The following is a 17,039-nucleotide window of genomic DNA, read 5'->3' as shown; positions in this document are numbered from 1 at the left end:
TTTCCTCTTCAATTGTGACAGCACCTTTAGTTCATGTCAGTTTCATTGAAACTATTTTTGGTTCCTATGCGTATAACAGGTAAGTTTGGGGTTTGGGTGTTTTGCTTTTCTTAGTACAGATCCTCTCAGTATTAAAAATGTTAACTTAAAGTCAGCCAGTAATAAATAACTTTCATCTTTAAAACTTCCTAGTAGGGCATTGGTGAGATGGCTCAGTGGCCAACAGTGTTTTCTCCCAGGCCTAAAATCCTGAGTTGGATCCCAAGCACCACATGATAGAAGAAGAGAACTGACTCCTGAAAGTTGTCCTCAGACCTCTACACACATAATAAGACACATGCCTGTATGTGCACACACGTGTGTGCATACACACAAAATAAATGTAATTTATTCTAACTTCATAATTGGACTGGGGCTATATCTCTGTGGTAAAGTACATGTCTAGCATGCAGAAAAAGTCCTAGGTTTGATCCTCAATTCAGAATAAAAGAAACCTATATAATTGACACAGCAACAGTAAAGGCTACGACAATAAAAATATTTTCATCTGATCAAGAGGATAAAATCTCTAGCCTTGGTGGAATCCTATTGTTACATTTGGGCAGGGGCTCATGGCTTGCGAAAGAACTACCCTACTATCTTAAACTGTACTCCACTGAGAGAAGTGGGATAATTATCCCTTTAATGAGATACTGTATTTCTCCTTCCCAGAATTCCCAGCCCTTACTGAAGTTCCTTTCAGGGGTGGAGCCATGTAGCCTTGAAAGTCGTCTGCTTTGCTGAATTACTCAGACCATGCCTTTCCCTTCCTGTCTCCATTCTGAGCATGCTCTAACATGTTTGGCTTCCTTTCTCTTTCTCTGAAGCCCCCCTTTCTGTCACAGAGCCAAATGCCCTCCACACCCACTTAACTCAAATGTCATGACCCTCCTCACCCCCTTCTCTATCCTCCTCCTCCAGACAGATATAGAGATTTGTAGTTTGCCTGATCTGGAGATTATCTTTTAAATTCCATTAAAATTGTCACTGAGCTTCTGTTTGAATCCTTTCTTAAATTATTTTATTAATGAGACTCACTACCCTCCACCCTCACAAAGGGGACCCCAATTTTGCTGTATCATAATGAAGGGAATCTAGGAAAACACAGCTAACATCACACTGATGAAGACAGGAAAACAGTCAACTCAGCTCTGAGGCAGGAGCTCTACCAAGAAACAACTCTGAAGCATAAAGGGCTTTGCTACTTTCATGATGCACTGAGATGTTATTAACACCCAGGTGTAGATATCCAGGAGAAGTTAACAAGATATCCAAAGAGATGGGTCCCACCTGGAGGGATCAGCATGTCACGATGGTAGCAGGAAGCCTTGGGAGAGCATCAAGAAAGTGGAAGAGGAAGTAGAATCTAAAAGGAGTTAGGGAAAGAATGGTCATCAAAAGCGGAAGAACGCTAAGAGAAAAGGAACCATCTGAAACCAGCAGCAAAAGGACACTTCAAGGAGGAAGTATTTGAGGAAGCAGGCCAGGTTGCTGAGAAAGGCCTGGGTGGCCAAATGGAGAGCACACTTCAGCATTCTGATCAAAGCTCACATCTGCCATCTTCCTAAAGCACCTTCCCACTGTACTTTTCAATACTTAAAACCAGGAAACGTCCTGTGTCTTAAGTCTAAATTCCAGAAGCAAATACTATTTCTACCAATTACACAGTAATGGTACAAACAGCACAATAAGCTGCTCCACAGAGGAATGAGGCTGTATTTGGTCTCTAACAGTTGTTCTTTACCGGTCATCCTGCTGTCCTTAGGGAACTAAGAGGTGCAGAGCCTAGCCAGGGCTCCTATAGCCAACATCCCTCTTTGGTGCCTACTCAACAATTGCTCAGTCAGGGCTTACAGGGGTCCTGGGCCCTGCTGGCTACCATGAAAATACACATACTCAGAATGGGACCCAGCTGCCTTAGTTAACTCCCAGCGTCTAGGAAGAGAAACAGATGGTCTGGGAACAAGAAGAATGAAACCAGTTTGACCACTTAACATGCATTTAAGAAACAGCCTAAGCACACAGGCTTGCACAGAGACAACACTTAATGACCTGTGGTACTGAAACTTCAAACAGCAGTCACTTAACACAGCTGTCTTCCACTTAAAGACAGAAAATATTCAAAGAAATGACTCTTCTATGGACCCAAAACTCCTTTAGTCAACAGCACAAATACTTAGAAGAAAAAAAAAATGTCTTCTCCATGCTCAAGTGCCTCAGAGTGAAGCAAAGATAGAGAAAAAGGAAGGCTTGAGTACCTCCGAGGGGTCTCCTGGAATGTCTTGGCAGATGCCTCAGTTATCTGCTGAATTTTGCTTTTGTGGAGAGAGATTTAATGATAAATTCCCTGCCTGACAGCACCTGGCTTTTCAAATGGGAGCCCACTGAGTGGCCCTCTCTATGGACCACCAGGCAAGCAGCTAATGAGGAAAAGACCACTACACATAATTTTCCCAAGCTTTAATCCTACTCACAGCTAAGCGAGCTGGTTCACACCGGCTTCAAAGTATGTACATACCAGCAGAAAACACAAAGAGACAAACATTAGGGCCAACAGCACACAGGACTCAGTGTAAACAATCACTTTTCTTGCAATTACTATAACCCTCACACCTCCTCCCTGTCTCGCAGACCTACTGTGTGTTCTATAAAGCACACTCTACACTTTGCTGTGCCAAAAGAGTATGTACAGGATTTGTGTTGTCAGTTCACATAACAGTTTAGATACTTTCCACGGACACCTTAAATACACAATGTGATTTTACTCATAGGAATCTGTTTTGCTCTTGATGCAATCCAAAAGCCATTAAGTAAATGTGATAATGTGAATTGATAGCATTATATTTCAGTCATTCAGTTACATTTATTATTCGTTAGACTTTTGAGAAATTGCTGTTACCTGACATAGTCTTGAAATCCTTTGTTCAAATGATGGCCCACAGCATAGCCAGTTCTAGTTCCTTTTATTTAGATTTGAGTTTTGTATAGTTTGATAAGTCATAAAAGACTATAGGACTATACAAAAAATACTAGAAGGTATCCAAGTGCATGTCAGAATACCAACTGCATTAGACATTTCATAAGTATCTATTCCATATGAGACAAAGAGAAGTAAGAACAATCGGAGAGGACAAAGTACCTGCGGGAACAGGCAACTAGTGGACACCATTACAGTAGATGCTCCTCACCTTTGACTCCAGGACTTCTAAGAAGATAGCTAAGATTCTAATGGGGGAGAGCCAAGATTCTAAAGGGGGAGAGGCCAAGATTCTAAGGAGGAGAGGCCAAGATTCTAAAAGGGGGAGAGGCCAAGATTCTAAAGGGGAGGAGCTAAGGTTATAAAGAGGGAGGGGCCAAGATTATAAAGGGGGAAGGGCCTTAATCCCCTTACCTGAAATAGGTGAAGACTCTTCCTGCTGAGTTTACAGCTACACTTCCCAAAATATTCCCAAAACTAACAGTGGGATTAAAAACCTGAGCCCCACCCTGAGAGTTACAAATTCAGATTACTGCAGAGTCAAGGGAAAGCAGCCCGCCTTCTTCCACAATCAAATCCTCCACAGCCAGTGTTCACAGAGAAGAGAAGTACCTAAAGTACAGTAAAAGTGGGTGAACAGACCAGGAAATCTTTGTCTGGAAGAAGAAAAGCCAGGCTCACAAGCCAGCTCCTCCCATTGGCTGGCTCAGCCAATGTTTAGCCTTTGTTCCTTACGCCATGTCGTCTCAAGGGATCTTAAAACCAGAATGTGAGATGCTACCACAGAATTTGCAAAAGTTGACTCCTGACTGACAGAAGACAGCTCACTGTAACCTAAGCAACCTGCCTACTTCCTTGTTGGGGGAGTGGGGGGGGCAGAAGTCGTTAATATTAATGCAGTCAAGCCTTTGAGGTTCCTCCAGTGTTCAGCATCATCCTCCTGCCTACACCCTTCCATTGCTCACACCTTCTAGACTAAGGCAGATACCACCTCTCACTTTTTACAAACACTGATATTTTCTCTCTCCCCCCCCCCGCCCCTCCCTTAAAACAAGATTGCTGTTGGAAAACACCTAGGCTTAGCTGATCCTTCTGCCTCAACCTTCTGTGTAGCAGAACTACCTGTGTACACCACCACACTCAGACACTCAGCTCCCAAACCCTGTCATCTGAGGAAATTCCCGTGACCTACGAATAATATCTAGAGCCCTTGTGTTTCACCAGTGATAACGATGGCATCCTCAGTCAACTTTACATCTACATGTTACGTCTGATTTCTGAGCACACAAAAAAAGAGGGCATATCAAATCACTCTCAAATCCCAAGGCAGTAAGAAAGACAAAACAAGAAGCAAGATGCAAATACCACTTTGACTTAAGATAATAATCATATACACCCAGAAAAAAAAAAACCAAAGACAATCAAATAGGCAATTCGAGTGGATTTCCATACATCAGCAATAACATACATCAGCAATTTCCATTCATCAGCAATAAATGCATTAGTGGGGGAAAGTTCTTTGTGAGATGGGTGTGTTGGCACATACCTGACTCCTCAATACTTGGGAGGCTGAAGCAGAAGGATTGCTACAAATTTGAAGCTACCCTGAGCTACATAAGGAACACTAGCCTAACCTCTCTCAAAACAAAATGAATTAAAATTCTTCTTTAGCCAGGTGGTGGTGGTGGCGCACGCCTTTAGTCAAAGCACTTGGGAGGTAGAGATAGCCAGATCTTTGAGTTCGAGGCCAGCCTGGTCTACAGAGTGAGTTCCAGGACATTTAGGACTGTTACATAGAGAAACTCTGTCTCAAAAAAAAAAAAAAAAAAAGACAGGCTGGTTCCAATGTTTATAAAGAAAAATAATAACTGTGCAAAGAATCGTCAAGAAAGGGTATGTTGAGAAGAAAAAGAACAAAGGCACAACGACTTACGTGGAGACTGTGAACTTACATGGAGACTGGGAGCTTGGTACAGAAGGCATTTCAGGCTGGCAGTGATGTGGCATCCCACCAATGGAAAGGCTGTTTTCTTCTCCCCAACCCAGAGCTCCACTGTATCTCACATCAAGGAGCAAGTCCACGATCTCCACAGGCAAGGCTGAAGACAAAAGGGTTGTGACAGCTTCTTGCAAAACTGAGTCTACACTCCCACAGGCAGGCCAGACTTTCGTCTTCACCTTTCCTGTTCTCGTGGGATCTACAAGGATCCGCCTTTACTCTCTCAGCAGCTGCTAGCAGGCCCATGGGCCACAGGGTCTGCGGGTGACTCACGGTGAGTCAGTCCTTCCATGCCCTGCCAGCCCCTGCTTGAAAGCATCTACACTAGCATGCAGCCCCTTCATTACAAAAATATTTCCAGCCCTGTGTTGGATAGTTGTCAGTTCCCTTCAAAATGTGATGATCAACCACAGAGGATTTTTCAGGGAACAGTATCTGCTTAGAATTAAGACAATCTATGCCTCATGGTAAGGGAAGAAAAGAGTGAGAAACTCAGTTTTCACTGCAAAGGTTGATATTTGTTCCCAGTGTTAGGAACTGAACACAGACCCCTAAGATACCAGGCAAAGGCTCTACTATTAAGCAGTAAGTACCCCAGGTCCCTAGGATCCTGGTTTTAATTTTGATCTTTTTAAATTGGTTCTTTGAGAATTCCATCCAATGTGTTTTGATCATATTCATTCCCCTATACCCACACAACTTTTCACCAATCCGCATAACCCCTCCTTTCCTTTTTGTTTCTTTATAATTCTTCCAGACCCATCTGTGCTGCTCCAAATATTCTTGGGTGTATGATCTACTGGAGCATAACTGGCTTACCGGGAGCTACACTTGTAAACAAAACTAACCCTTCACTTCCCAACAGCTAACAAACAGGTGATAATGGCTCCACCTCTAGGGGTAGGATTGTGCAGGCCAATTTCCCTCTCCATGCTGGGATTTTATCTGGCTTGGACATACACAGGAGTTATACACGCTGCCACACAGCTGTGAGTTCTTCCGGGCAGCTGCCCTGATAAATCCAGCAGACGAAGCTTTGTAGTCGTCCACCATCCATTTCTTACGTGCTTTCTTCCCTTCTTCTCTAGTGATTCTAAAGACACCACCAGAAAACTTCAGCTGATGCACATATTCAGTTAATTAGCAGGGAACAAAATTAACTTCATATATACAAATGGCAAACACGCCGAGAAAGAAACCAAGGAACTGTTGCCTTTCATAATCTCCTCAAAAAAAAAAAAAAGGGATACCAGAAGGGAAGACCACTGCCCCCAACAATGCTGCCCCCAGGAAGATTCCCAATAGGGAAAACTCAGGACACAACCAGAAATGGTGTCGATAGCATTTGCTTGCTAGAGAATCACTTATCATTTTCCGAAGTTGAAATTCTCTGTGCCCCTAAGGAGAATTCTGGTGAAACAGCCTACCCACATCTTAAATACCTGCCCCCCACCCCTCAGCAGAAGATCTGGAAGCCAAGTGTGGATCATGATCCCAGCACTTGGGAAGCTGAAGCGATTGTCTTGGAGTTAGACAGCTTGGGGTCTGGTCTAGAGTACACAGCGGTTCCAGGCCTGGGCTGCAGAGTGAAGCCCTGTCTCAAAAGAACAGGGGCCACAAGATGGCTCAGCAAGTCAAGGATTTGTCTTGCAAGTCTGACAGCCTGAGTTTAATCCCAAACCCATGTAAAAGTCATAAAAGCCTGATGCACTATGCAAACCTGTAAACCCAGCATTCCTGCAGGAATGGAAACTGAAAACAAGATACTCTTCTGGAAGCTCCAAGGCCAGCTTGTCTAGAGTACTCTGTGTGGCAGAAACAAGAGAGACTCTACCTCAGCAAAGCAGTAGATGAAAGCCAACTCCCAAGGGTTGTTCTCAACCTCCATATGTACATCATGCTGGCACATACACACCCACTTTTATATAAACACACATACTAGTAAATACAACAATTTTCAAAAGTTCCATATCCAATATCTAGCCAATGTTGAGGAGCATTTAAGCAAAGTAAATGCCTGGCTATAGGTTGGTCTAAGTTTCCAGGCAGAAGCCCAGCCTGTTACTCTCAGAGCTCTGGAGGAGCTGCAAGGTACTCCTGAGGGAGAACATGCTACTTATAAAGCTGATTACATCTCTGAGCTGGATGCCAGGGAATGGACCACGCCAGTCAATGCTGGTCCCATTCCACATCACAGAGTTGTCAGGGAGGCTAGCATCCACCTTCACTCAATGGGAAAGGTCTAGCACTTTCTAGATGGTTCCAATGGTTTTCTTCCTTTCTGTCCTTTGATGCTGTTAGGGATAAGATTGTTAGAGGAATAAGAAATGTTTTTGTTTTTGTTGTTGTTGTTGCTGCTGCTGCTGTTGTTTTTTTTTTTTGTGTGTGTGTGTGTACATGAACATGTGTATGCAGAGAAAAGAAAAGAAAATATCACGACATTTATCAGCGTATCTTACATAAAAATAATTTCCACTCAACATGATGACTTCCACCTATAATCCTAGTATTGAGGAAGCTTGGAGCAGTTTGAGGCCAGCTTGGACCACTAAGCAGTCCACTTTCTCTCAAAAAAAAAATCACCCACCTTTTAAAATTAAACTAGGTTCCATAGAATATTCTGGAACCAAAATGGCATATGACAAAGTGCAATCCAATTGACTGAGCATGTTGATCTCCCGGATTTAATATATAGCATGCACAGCCACAGGGACAATGTCTAACATTCAGCCATCTGCAAATATCTATATAATCTGACTTTGAGATGTATGCATCCTGCACTCAGCCACTACAGGTCATGAAGGGGAAATGAAACTTGGGCACATTTGCTCAGTACAAGAAAATCCCAACTTTTCTCTCTTATGATTTCATTTGCTTTTTATAGCTCAACTTTCCAACATAGTAATTGCTTTCTTTTTTTTAAAGACATGGATTTATACCACATTTAATTTGAATGTTCCTATATATAGATTCCAGCCTATAATAATATCCACTTCACCAGTGCCCACTGCTGAAAACCTAAATATAACTGCAATAGAGAAATAGGATTTTTCTTCTCCCTATGAAGTAAAAACATTAGTGCAGGAAAAAGATAGCTGACCTAACTCCCACAAAATATAATCCTTAAGCATAGCTCTGATCCTCTAGGGGCAAAGAAAATATCCCATTTCTCTCACAAAACCTGTTGTCCAAGAATTGGAGGGTTGTGTGTGTGTGTGTGTGTGTGTGTGTGTGTGTGTGTGAGAGAGAGAGAGAGAGAGAGAGAGAGACAGAGACAGAGACAGAGACAGAGACAGAGACAGAGACAGACAGACAGGGTTTCTCTACATAGCCCAAGCTGGCCTGGACCTATGTAGACCAGGCTGTCCTTGAACTCACAGACATCAATCTGTCTCTGCCTCTCAAGTGCTGGTATGAAAGGCGTGTTTCACAATGCCCATCAAGAATTGTGGGCAGGTTTTAAATTCAGATGATGCTATCTTATGTAGTTAGTGCTTACACTGACTCAGGTGTTAGCAACTACATCTTCTCCTGGGGAGAAAAGAAGCTAATCTTTACTCGCCCTATCCTCATACAGAGATGTAAAACTCAACTGCTCTTCAATTCGATAGAAGAAAACACTTTTTCCCTGGAACTCTAAATCTATAGAGAGCAGCAAGATACAAAGGACCAATGCTCAAACCCAGACCCACTGTGAGATTCCTTGCCCTTGAGCCTAATCCCACTCTACAGTGTGGGAAGAAATGGACCTTCAAGAACTGTGTGCATTGTATATATTTGGTTGTATATATATGGTATATATAAATATGCCTTGGTGCCAAGGATGCAGATCAGGATACTGAATGCGACCCTGATAATGTGCCTGGCTGTGGTCCCTTTGGAACAAAACACGGTGATGCTTAAGTCTGCAAGGGGCTTCACACAAAGAAGGGCGGCTCTATGTCACCACTGCTGAGTACAGAAGTAAGACTCCCCTCAAGAGGCCTCCAAAGGATGATGGATGAGATCTGCTTTATTCTACTTCAAATAAGCCTCTGTCTCTGCTTGGCCACTTAAAACCATTCAATTCCAGCTGGTTCCAAGCCAAGGCAGCAACCATCCACAGCTCAGAGCTTCAGAAGGGAGAGTGATGCCCACAGACACCAGACCATCCACACCCACACTAGACCCAGCCTCAGGGAGTGTGCAAGCTGAAACAGAAGAGCAAAGATGAACATAGAGAGACAAACTCTGTCAATAAACAATAACTTTTACTAAGAAGCCCTTCTGTCCATATCATAAAAGCCCCACCCCATTCATGTACAATGTGTACAGAAAGGGCTTTGCTGTCTAGATTTTACTTCAAGCTGCAGCTTGGTTTAAAGGGAGCTGAGTGTTTCCTAGGCTGCCGTATCCACCAGGATCCTCCACAGACACTTGCTCAAAGTGGTTGGAAATAAATCCAGTTACAGACAGACACCTTAAAAAAAAAAAAAAAAAAACAAAGGTGACAGACTTCAGAATTGGTTGATGATGATGATGATGAGCAATAGGAAAGAGAGAACAAAACAAGAGTCACCACCTGTGATGCTGCCACTCTACTAGGGGGTGATTAAACTGACAGGTGGCAACTGAGCAGCAGCTCTGAGGAAGCAGCAGTGATGGGCAGGTCAAGTACTGGTCTTGAGCTGTGCCATTTTGCCAACTCCTGCAGCCCACACAGGACAGGAGTGGCTGGCGCAGCCCACACAGGACAGGAGTGGCTGGCGCACACTGAGTCAGAATGGATGTAAGACCAGTGTGCAAGCCATAGTCAAAGGAAGATGACTTGAACTTGAGCCCTGACCTTGACATCACAAGCTATGTGACAAGACACGAGGTCTAGACAATTCGAATACACAAAATAAGCACCTTATCTACTTAAGTGAAGCTATAGAGTGGATGAATGCCAAGCTTTTGCAGGTATTTTTGTTAGAAAGAATTTAGAACCCTCAAAATGGAAAGGAGAGAGGCCAGGACTGGAACTTTCTCTGAGCACCATTCTCCTCACTGAGTCCATCTTGTAACTCTGAAGACTTTAGCTTGTGGAGCCATGTGATTAGGAAAGGATTGCCAATGGATCTGAAGGAGGATGAGTGTTCGAATTTAAAATGGGGGTGCACCGTGCGAATGGCCAACACTGGTCCTCAGGAGGGGTGCCTCCACCACCAGTCACTGTAGTAAATGAAGAGGGAAGTATGTCTGTCAACTAAAAATGGTTGACCTTTGACCCGGTGGTCTTGGAGATTATTCTAGAACATTGCACATGGTGATCTATAACCAATTAGTGGGTTGTAAAATCAGTTTAGTGGGGGCATTGCAAATATTTTTAAAAGGGGCCAAACAAGAGACTTTAGTAGGGTTGGACTAGTGTGTGCAATGGGTCACATGTAAGTGAAGTATACTGACTCTAGCTGCAAACACACATGTATTTATACTATACCAACATGCAGGCAATATTTTTTTAATTATACCCTAAAATAAATTTGTAAGAAGAAAAAAAAGACTAATCTATAACACACAAGAAAAAAGGTAGGGCCCTTATGTACTCTTGATGAGTATGTAAATGATATAGTAAGAAAATTAATTATAGCAGTTCCCCCAAAATAACCGAAAATAAAATTGCCATGATTCAGCAGTTGCACTTCTTGATACATACCAAAAGAGTTAAAATGTGGGCTCCTGATGAGATATTTGCACACTCATGTTCACACCTACCCTGCTCACAGCAGCAAACATGCAACCTCACCATGTCTACTTCTTCACCACTCAGACTGAGAAACGGGGTTCCCAGCCCCAACTGCTCTTTGATAGCTTCTCAACAATTCCTAAATCCTAAAACCAAGAGCCTCACTTTGGACACTTGTAACCAATAATTGAAAATAAAAATCAGCTGCATCTCCTCACTCCAAGGCGCCCACATGTAACTTGGTTCATGCCCTTCATTCTATCCATACACAACCACGTACACACAGAGACTTCCCACGGTTTTGCACCTAAAGACAGCTCAGAAATGGCCTTTTCACCTACCATTTGTCCACGTCTCCCAACCTTTCAATCTCGCTCCTCCCAAGCAACGTAGACACAAAAATGTGTTTATCCTTTTGTATATACAAAAATGAGATGTTCATTTTACACGTCTCTTCATTCTTTCCTCACGGAATCCTTCTAGTTCAGGTGGCAGCAAGATCCAAAATACAGATATGCCACATCTTATCTAACGGTCCCCCTGTGTAACACATTAAACAATAGTTTCCACTTCTTTCTTACTACAATCAACACTGCACCAAATATTCTTCTACAAGCAGATCACACACAGCTGCTTTGATATCTACAGGCTAGGGTGTCAGGGGAGGAAATTACCGGGTTAAAAGTCATGTGCATTTAAAATTTTAATACACTGAGCTAAACATCTTTCTCAAATGGCTGGAAGCAATGCTGGAAGACTTCTTGCTGGGAGCAGCATTAATAAGGTTTAAATGTTGTGTCAGTCAGTCTTGATGGTCTGATGCACATGAAATCTGAAAGCTCTGCTCCCCACCCACCCAACCTCCTTTCAACTACCTGAGTTGAGCATCAACCAGATCTATCTGCTGCATTGCTCTCCTCTAATATTCGTGTGTGTGTGTGTGTGTGTGTGTGTGTGTGTGTGTGTGTGTGTGTGTGTGTGCTGTATACAGAGAGGTCATAGCTCGACCTCAGGCACCTCCCTCAATGACTCTCCACCTTGTATTTTGAGGCAGGGTCTCTCTCTCTGACCCTGGATCTCACTGATTGACTGCCCTGGCTAACCAGTGAGTCCCAGGAAGTCCCAGGGATCTATTTGTCTCTGCCCTTGAAGTGCCAATGTTACAGAGGCACCCAGCTTTTTGTGAGTTTTGGGAATCAGTTTCTCATGCTTCAAGGCCAGCACTTTACTGACTGAACCATCACCCCAAGCCCTCTCCTGATACTGTTTTATGTGGTTTTAGGTCTGATGATGAATCTAAGTCTACACATGCTGCTGGGACTTCTCTCAAGGGCCAGATTCCTAACTGCATTCTTCTCTCTCTCTCTCTCTCTCTCTCTCTCTCTCTCTCTCTCTCTCTCTCTCTGTGTGTGTGTGTGTGTGTGTGTGTGTGTGTGTGCGCGCGCGCGCGCGCGCATATGAGTGCATGTATCTGTGGACTCCAGGAGGGGGTGTTGTATCCATGGAGCTGGAGTTACAGGTGGTTGTGAGCCTCCTAATGTAGGTATTAGGGATTTAGTTCTGGTCCTCTGCAAGAGCAGCACATGCTCTTAGCCATGGAACCATCTTTCCAGCACCCTCCTCCAATTCCTCAAGCACAAAAGCAGCAACATTACCAAAGATGCCCAAGTTTGCATCCCCCTGTGTCACCATTTACTTCTCCTGGCCCAAACCAGCCAATGCCGCCCAAACAGTTCTTACACATCTCTTTTATCCATATGGTACAGACTCCTCTCACAAATAATTGGGCCCAGGGAAACAGTCCACCTTGTCCCTCAAGCTCTAGGAGACAGTTATCTCTGCAGTACAACCCAATACCCTACCCTGGCAAGGACCCAGATATCGGAATCACACTTCTCTGTATGTTCACATGTGTGCGCATATGAGTGTGCCAACGCACGTACAAGTATGAGCATGTTCATTGGAAGGTTCAACATCTGATATCTGTCTTCCTCTATCGCTCTCCTCCCCTTTCTTCCCCATCCTATTCTTTTGTTTCCATTTATTCATTTTGAGCAGAGGGTCACGTATGTGCCAAGATGTGTGTGTGTGCTAGTTAAAGGACAAGTTATGGAAGTTGGTCCTTCCTCTCCACCATGTGGGTTCCAGAAATAAAACTCGGGTCATCAGACTTGATGGAAAAGCCTTTACCTTCTCAGTCATCTCGCCATCTCTCCCCTCTGCTTACCATTTTGTGGCAGGGTCTCTCACTGAGCCTGGAGCTCATCAATTCAACCAGACTGGCTGGTTAGTGAGCTCCAGGAGTCTGCCTGTCTCTGCCTCCACAGAGCTGCCAGGGTTACAGATGCACGTGCCTGACTTTTCATTTGGGTGCTGGGGAATCCAAACTTGGGTCTTCATGTTTGCATGCCACCCATCTTCTCCAGTCCCCTAAACCATACTTCTAAGCTCAGTTCTGATCCGGCTTCTTGACTCAGAACCCCTTTGTACTCCAAAGGCAACAAGAACACACCAGTCTGGTATGTTTGAAGTTTGAGAAGGATTCACGGAGAACACGGAGCACACAAAGGAAACACAGATGCTTACTGGAATCGCCTCTTCTACCCTGGACCTACCCAGCTAAGGAAATGTCTTCTTCTCAGTTATAGAACAGAAAGTGTTTACAGAAGAGATCACAATACAGAACAGCAAGAGCCTACAATAATACAGTGTATCGATACATTCAGGAAATGACCAAACACAAAAAGAACAGGAGACTGTCCCACCACAGTCAAGAGCATCCCATACTCATGCCAACCATGCAGAATCATTTTGCATCCATTATCAGTCTCATGGAGAGTTTCACAATCAGATACAAATCATGAAAACCCAGCAGAGCAATATTTATCGGTTTTTTCCATTATTGTCTAATATACATGATAATGAAAAATAAATCACAGTGTAAACAAAATAAAACCTGCAGGGGCTGGGGGCAGGGCTTGGCTCAGTGATACAGCATTTGCATAGCATGTATAAGACCCTAGTGTGGGGAGCTGGCCAGACAACACAGAAACCAGGACTTCCTCTTTAGTAATTTGAAAGAGGAATAATGAAAAGGACTACTTAGTCAGCATGGAGTGGCTCTGAAATTCTAACCTGCCCACCTTTGGGAAGACATGAAATAAAACGCCAGGTCAGCACACCTCAGAGAAGACAAACGCTGGCTCAGCATTCAGGGCACAGAAAAGGAGGGATGGAAAATATTTTTGAAAGGCAAAGATTTAATAAGATGGGATATGAATATGATTAGCGAGAGACTGGTAAAAAAAGATTTTGTGGACATTCGCTCATGTAAAATGTGCATTTCTTCTTAGTCTTTGCCTCGTTTTCTTTCTGGGAGGTTCTACAATACAGTGACTTGTTACACTTGAGGATGAGTAGGTGATGAAGATGAACACATGTGTGACACTCTGGCAGCCAGTGCTTTGTAGCCCAGCACTCCTGGTTCCAATTGCGCTGACCGAACACAGAGGAAAGCCTGTGAGGGCTCCTCCAGCCCTCAGAGCCGGGCCTCTTCTGACGGAAACTGTCAACCATCCATCATCCTGGCTAATGGTAGGATGCAGTGTCACAGATAATTTAAACAGCCGTCAGAGCTGCACAGCTCTTCAGATTCCATATGGCGTGTGTAAGGCGCACATGTGCTCTAGGCCCATCCCCCTCCAGAGAACAAGCTGGGAGGAACGATGTAAGTCAGACACACTGGGACTCGGGCCCAGATCTGGGCTGCAATATGCTCATATGCGACGTCCACACTTCTCAACATAGGGGGCCATTCATTTGAAAAGCCGTGTGAATGTGCCTCGTGACACACCTGACACACATAGGCAAGGCATCACGGATCCTCCACCTCCGACTGCTCTGAAGTGTGAAACTCCCTAAGCACCAACAAGGCTCTCAAAGGGCTTCTAGATTACCTGAGGCATTCTCAAGAGCACAAGTGACTTCAGATGACTGCAGACCCCAAACCCAGCTGTCACCTGGGAGCACTGAGTACCAACCAGCAAGTACACCAGGCTCTCAGAGGGTCTGTCATCCACACCAGGTAGATGTGTGAGAGGCTGGAAGAGAAGCCACAGAAGGCCAAGTCCCGCCAGGTGAGAGAACTAACCCTCTCACCTCCATCTTTCAAAGTGAATCCAAGCTCACGCTGCTCCATCTGTATTCCATGATTCCAGTACATGGGGGCATCCAAACGTCACAATGGAAGACCACAACGATGAAGGGGAGGTATATGTGTGAGAACTTACAATAGTGCCAGAGAAACTGTGCTACAGTTAATTCTGTAACGCTAATTTTATACATATAACAGAACCACAAATTAGCTGGGTCTGGTCAGTGGTTTATGCTAATCTCACCCCACCCAGCCCAAAGGTAGAATATTTTCCCTAAGACTGCTTGCTTTCAACCAGAGGCTCAATAGAGGAGTTGGGGGAGGCGGACCAAAATATGATAAGGATCCTCCTCCCTTCCTGCCCTGTGAACATCCTTTGGTTTTCGTAAACTCTCACCCTAAAAACAGGATGAAAAAATGCAGCTGTTGAGCCAGGTGTCATGATCACACCTGTCTTCCCAGCATGCAAGAGGCAGAGGAAGGAAGATCACAAGGTCATGGCACTCTGGGCTACAGGCAAGGGCAAGACCAACCAGCCCAATGAATGAGACCCTGTACCAAGAAATAAACATGATCAATACCAGCCAGGTAGAGCTGCACAGGATTATAAATTTAGCTACTTGGCAGGCTAAGGCAAAAAGATCACAAGTTCAAGGCCAGCGTGGGCTCCAGAGGGAGTTCATGGGCAGCTTGTACTATTAATGAGTCCTTTTTCAAAATAAAAAAGCGTGAAGGGGGCTATGATGTAGCTCAGTGGGATAGCATTTGCCTAGCATGTGCAATGCAGCAGTTTCTACTCCCAGTACCACCCATTCCCAAAAATGGCCCTAAAGGGAGGGGTTGCACACTATGGAGGAGGTGCAGAGAGAAATGGGACTAGAAATACAATGTTTATAAGAACCTGGCCTAGAGGAAAGAGCACCTCTTTGAAATCATGGGCTCCACTAAAACACTTTATGGTTCTTATTAAACACCCCCTCTTTTCTTCCACAAAGAAAACCCATGAGTATCAGCCTGGATATATTTACAACACTCCCCTTGGAGGATGCCCAAGGCCTACATTTGGTTTTTAAAGATGGTTCTTCCTACATGGCAGCTATCTCCAAAGGCCAAGACACACATGCAGAGAAGCCCAGCCTCTCGTTAACATTTTCCTAGCATACAGTAGCTATGCGCCATTTGGCACCCATCACAGTCCCTCCCAAAGCACCCAATGGCTGCCAACTTCCCCGTGCATTTACAAGAAGAATTCTAGAAAAAGCATCTCTTTGCAGAAGAATTCCACTTTTGCTGGGATAGCCATCAAAAGTTTACAGTCTCCCCAAGGACAATTGACCGGTTTTTAGTGACTTGGCCCAATATCAGAATAGCAGCAATTAAATGGAATTATGAGGGTCAGATGAGGTATTAAAACAGAGGGCTATCCCTATGGAACTAAAATCATGCATAACACATGTTCAGTTGCATACCCCACCCTGGGCAAATGGCTGTCAGACATACCTCTCAGGAGAAAAAAGTAGGTCGATGTAACTCCCTGCAGTGTTCATAGGTACAAGAAGATTCACAATGCAAAATGGAACCAGGCTGAAGCAACTGTCCAGGTTGATCAAAATAAGAGCCTCACACTCAATGACTTTATTGGGAGACAAAGCTGAGAACCCACAAGGATCCTAAATCAGTGTTTGCAAAATTTGAAACACTCTGGGGGCATAGCTCTACAGTGTGGGTCTAAGGAAGAAAACTAACTCACACACTGGATGATGGATGCCCTGTCCTAAAGGGTTCCCAACCAGTGCTAATTCTAGAATTCCCATGCACCCCTTAGTGACAGGTTTACCTTAAAAAACAGGAATCATTTGATATCATTTCACCTGACAGAAGGCTCGCCCATGACTAACCAAGCCAGAAGAGACAGTTCCTAAATATAATCAGTTTTTGTACCTCTTCCCTAGGCTTAAGAAAACAAACCTGTTGGGTATATGATTGCAATGGGAGCACTTGGGAGGAGGGTGAGACCAGAGCAAGCCTGGACTACGTGGCAAGAGCTGGAAGGAGTGACTAGGGGAGAGGAAGGTGGAGGCAGAGGCAGAAAGGGCGGGGGAGAGGGAGGGAGTTCTAGAGGAGAAAAGGAGAAATGAAAAGGAACCAACTGCTGATTTATATA

General features: G+C 44.2%; 1 protein-coding gene across 8 annotated transcripts in view; it reads right to left on the bottom strand.

Moving 5' to 3' along the window:
* Positions 1–17,039, bottom strand: part of Tiam2 (TIAM Rac1 associated GEF 2) — a 239,052-nt gene that overhangs the window by 162,311 nt on the left and 59,702 nt on the right. Inside the window, exon 1 of one of the 8 annotated variants that reach the window (XM_035440420.1) lies at positions 16,376–16,470. The exons of 5 other annotated variants lie outside the window; for them this stretch is intronic. The gene's annotated coding sequence lies outside the window, so the exon portion shown is untranslated. Of the gene's footprint in view, positions 1–4,949; positions 5,271–16,375; positions 16,471–17,039 lie in introns of those variants that run through there. 2 more of the 8 variants (XM_027401040.2, XM_027401036.2) reach the window with 2 other exon arrangements.

This window comes from Cricetulus griseus, chromosome 2, assembly GCF_003668045.3.
Source record: "Cricetulus griseus strain 17A/GY chromosome 2, alternate assembly CriGri-PICRH-1.0, whole genome shotgun sequence".
NCBI classification, from domain to species: Eukaryota; Metazoa; Chordata; class Mammalia; order Rodentia; family Cricetidae; genus Cricetulus; species Cricetulus griseus.
Note: the sequence above shows the minus strand (reverse complement) of the source record. Positions and strands in the feature narration are given on the sequence as shown.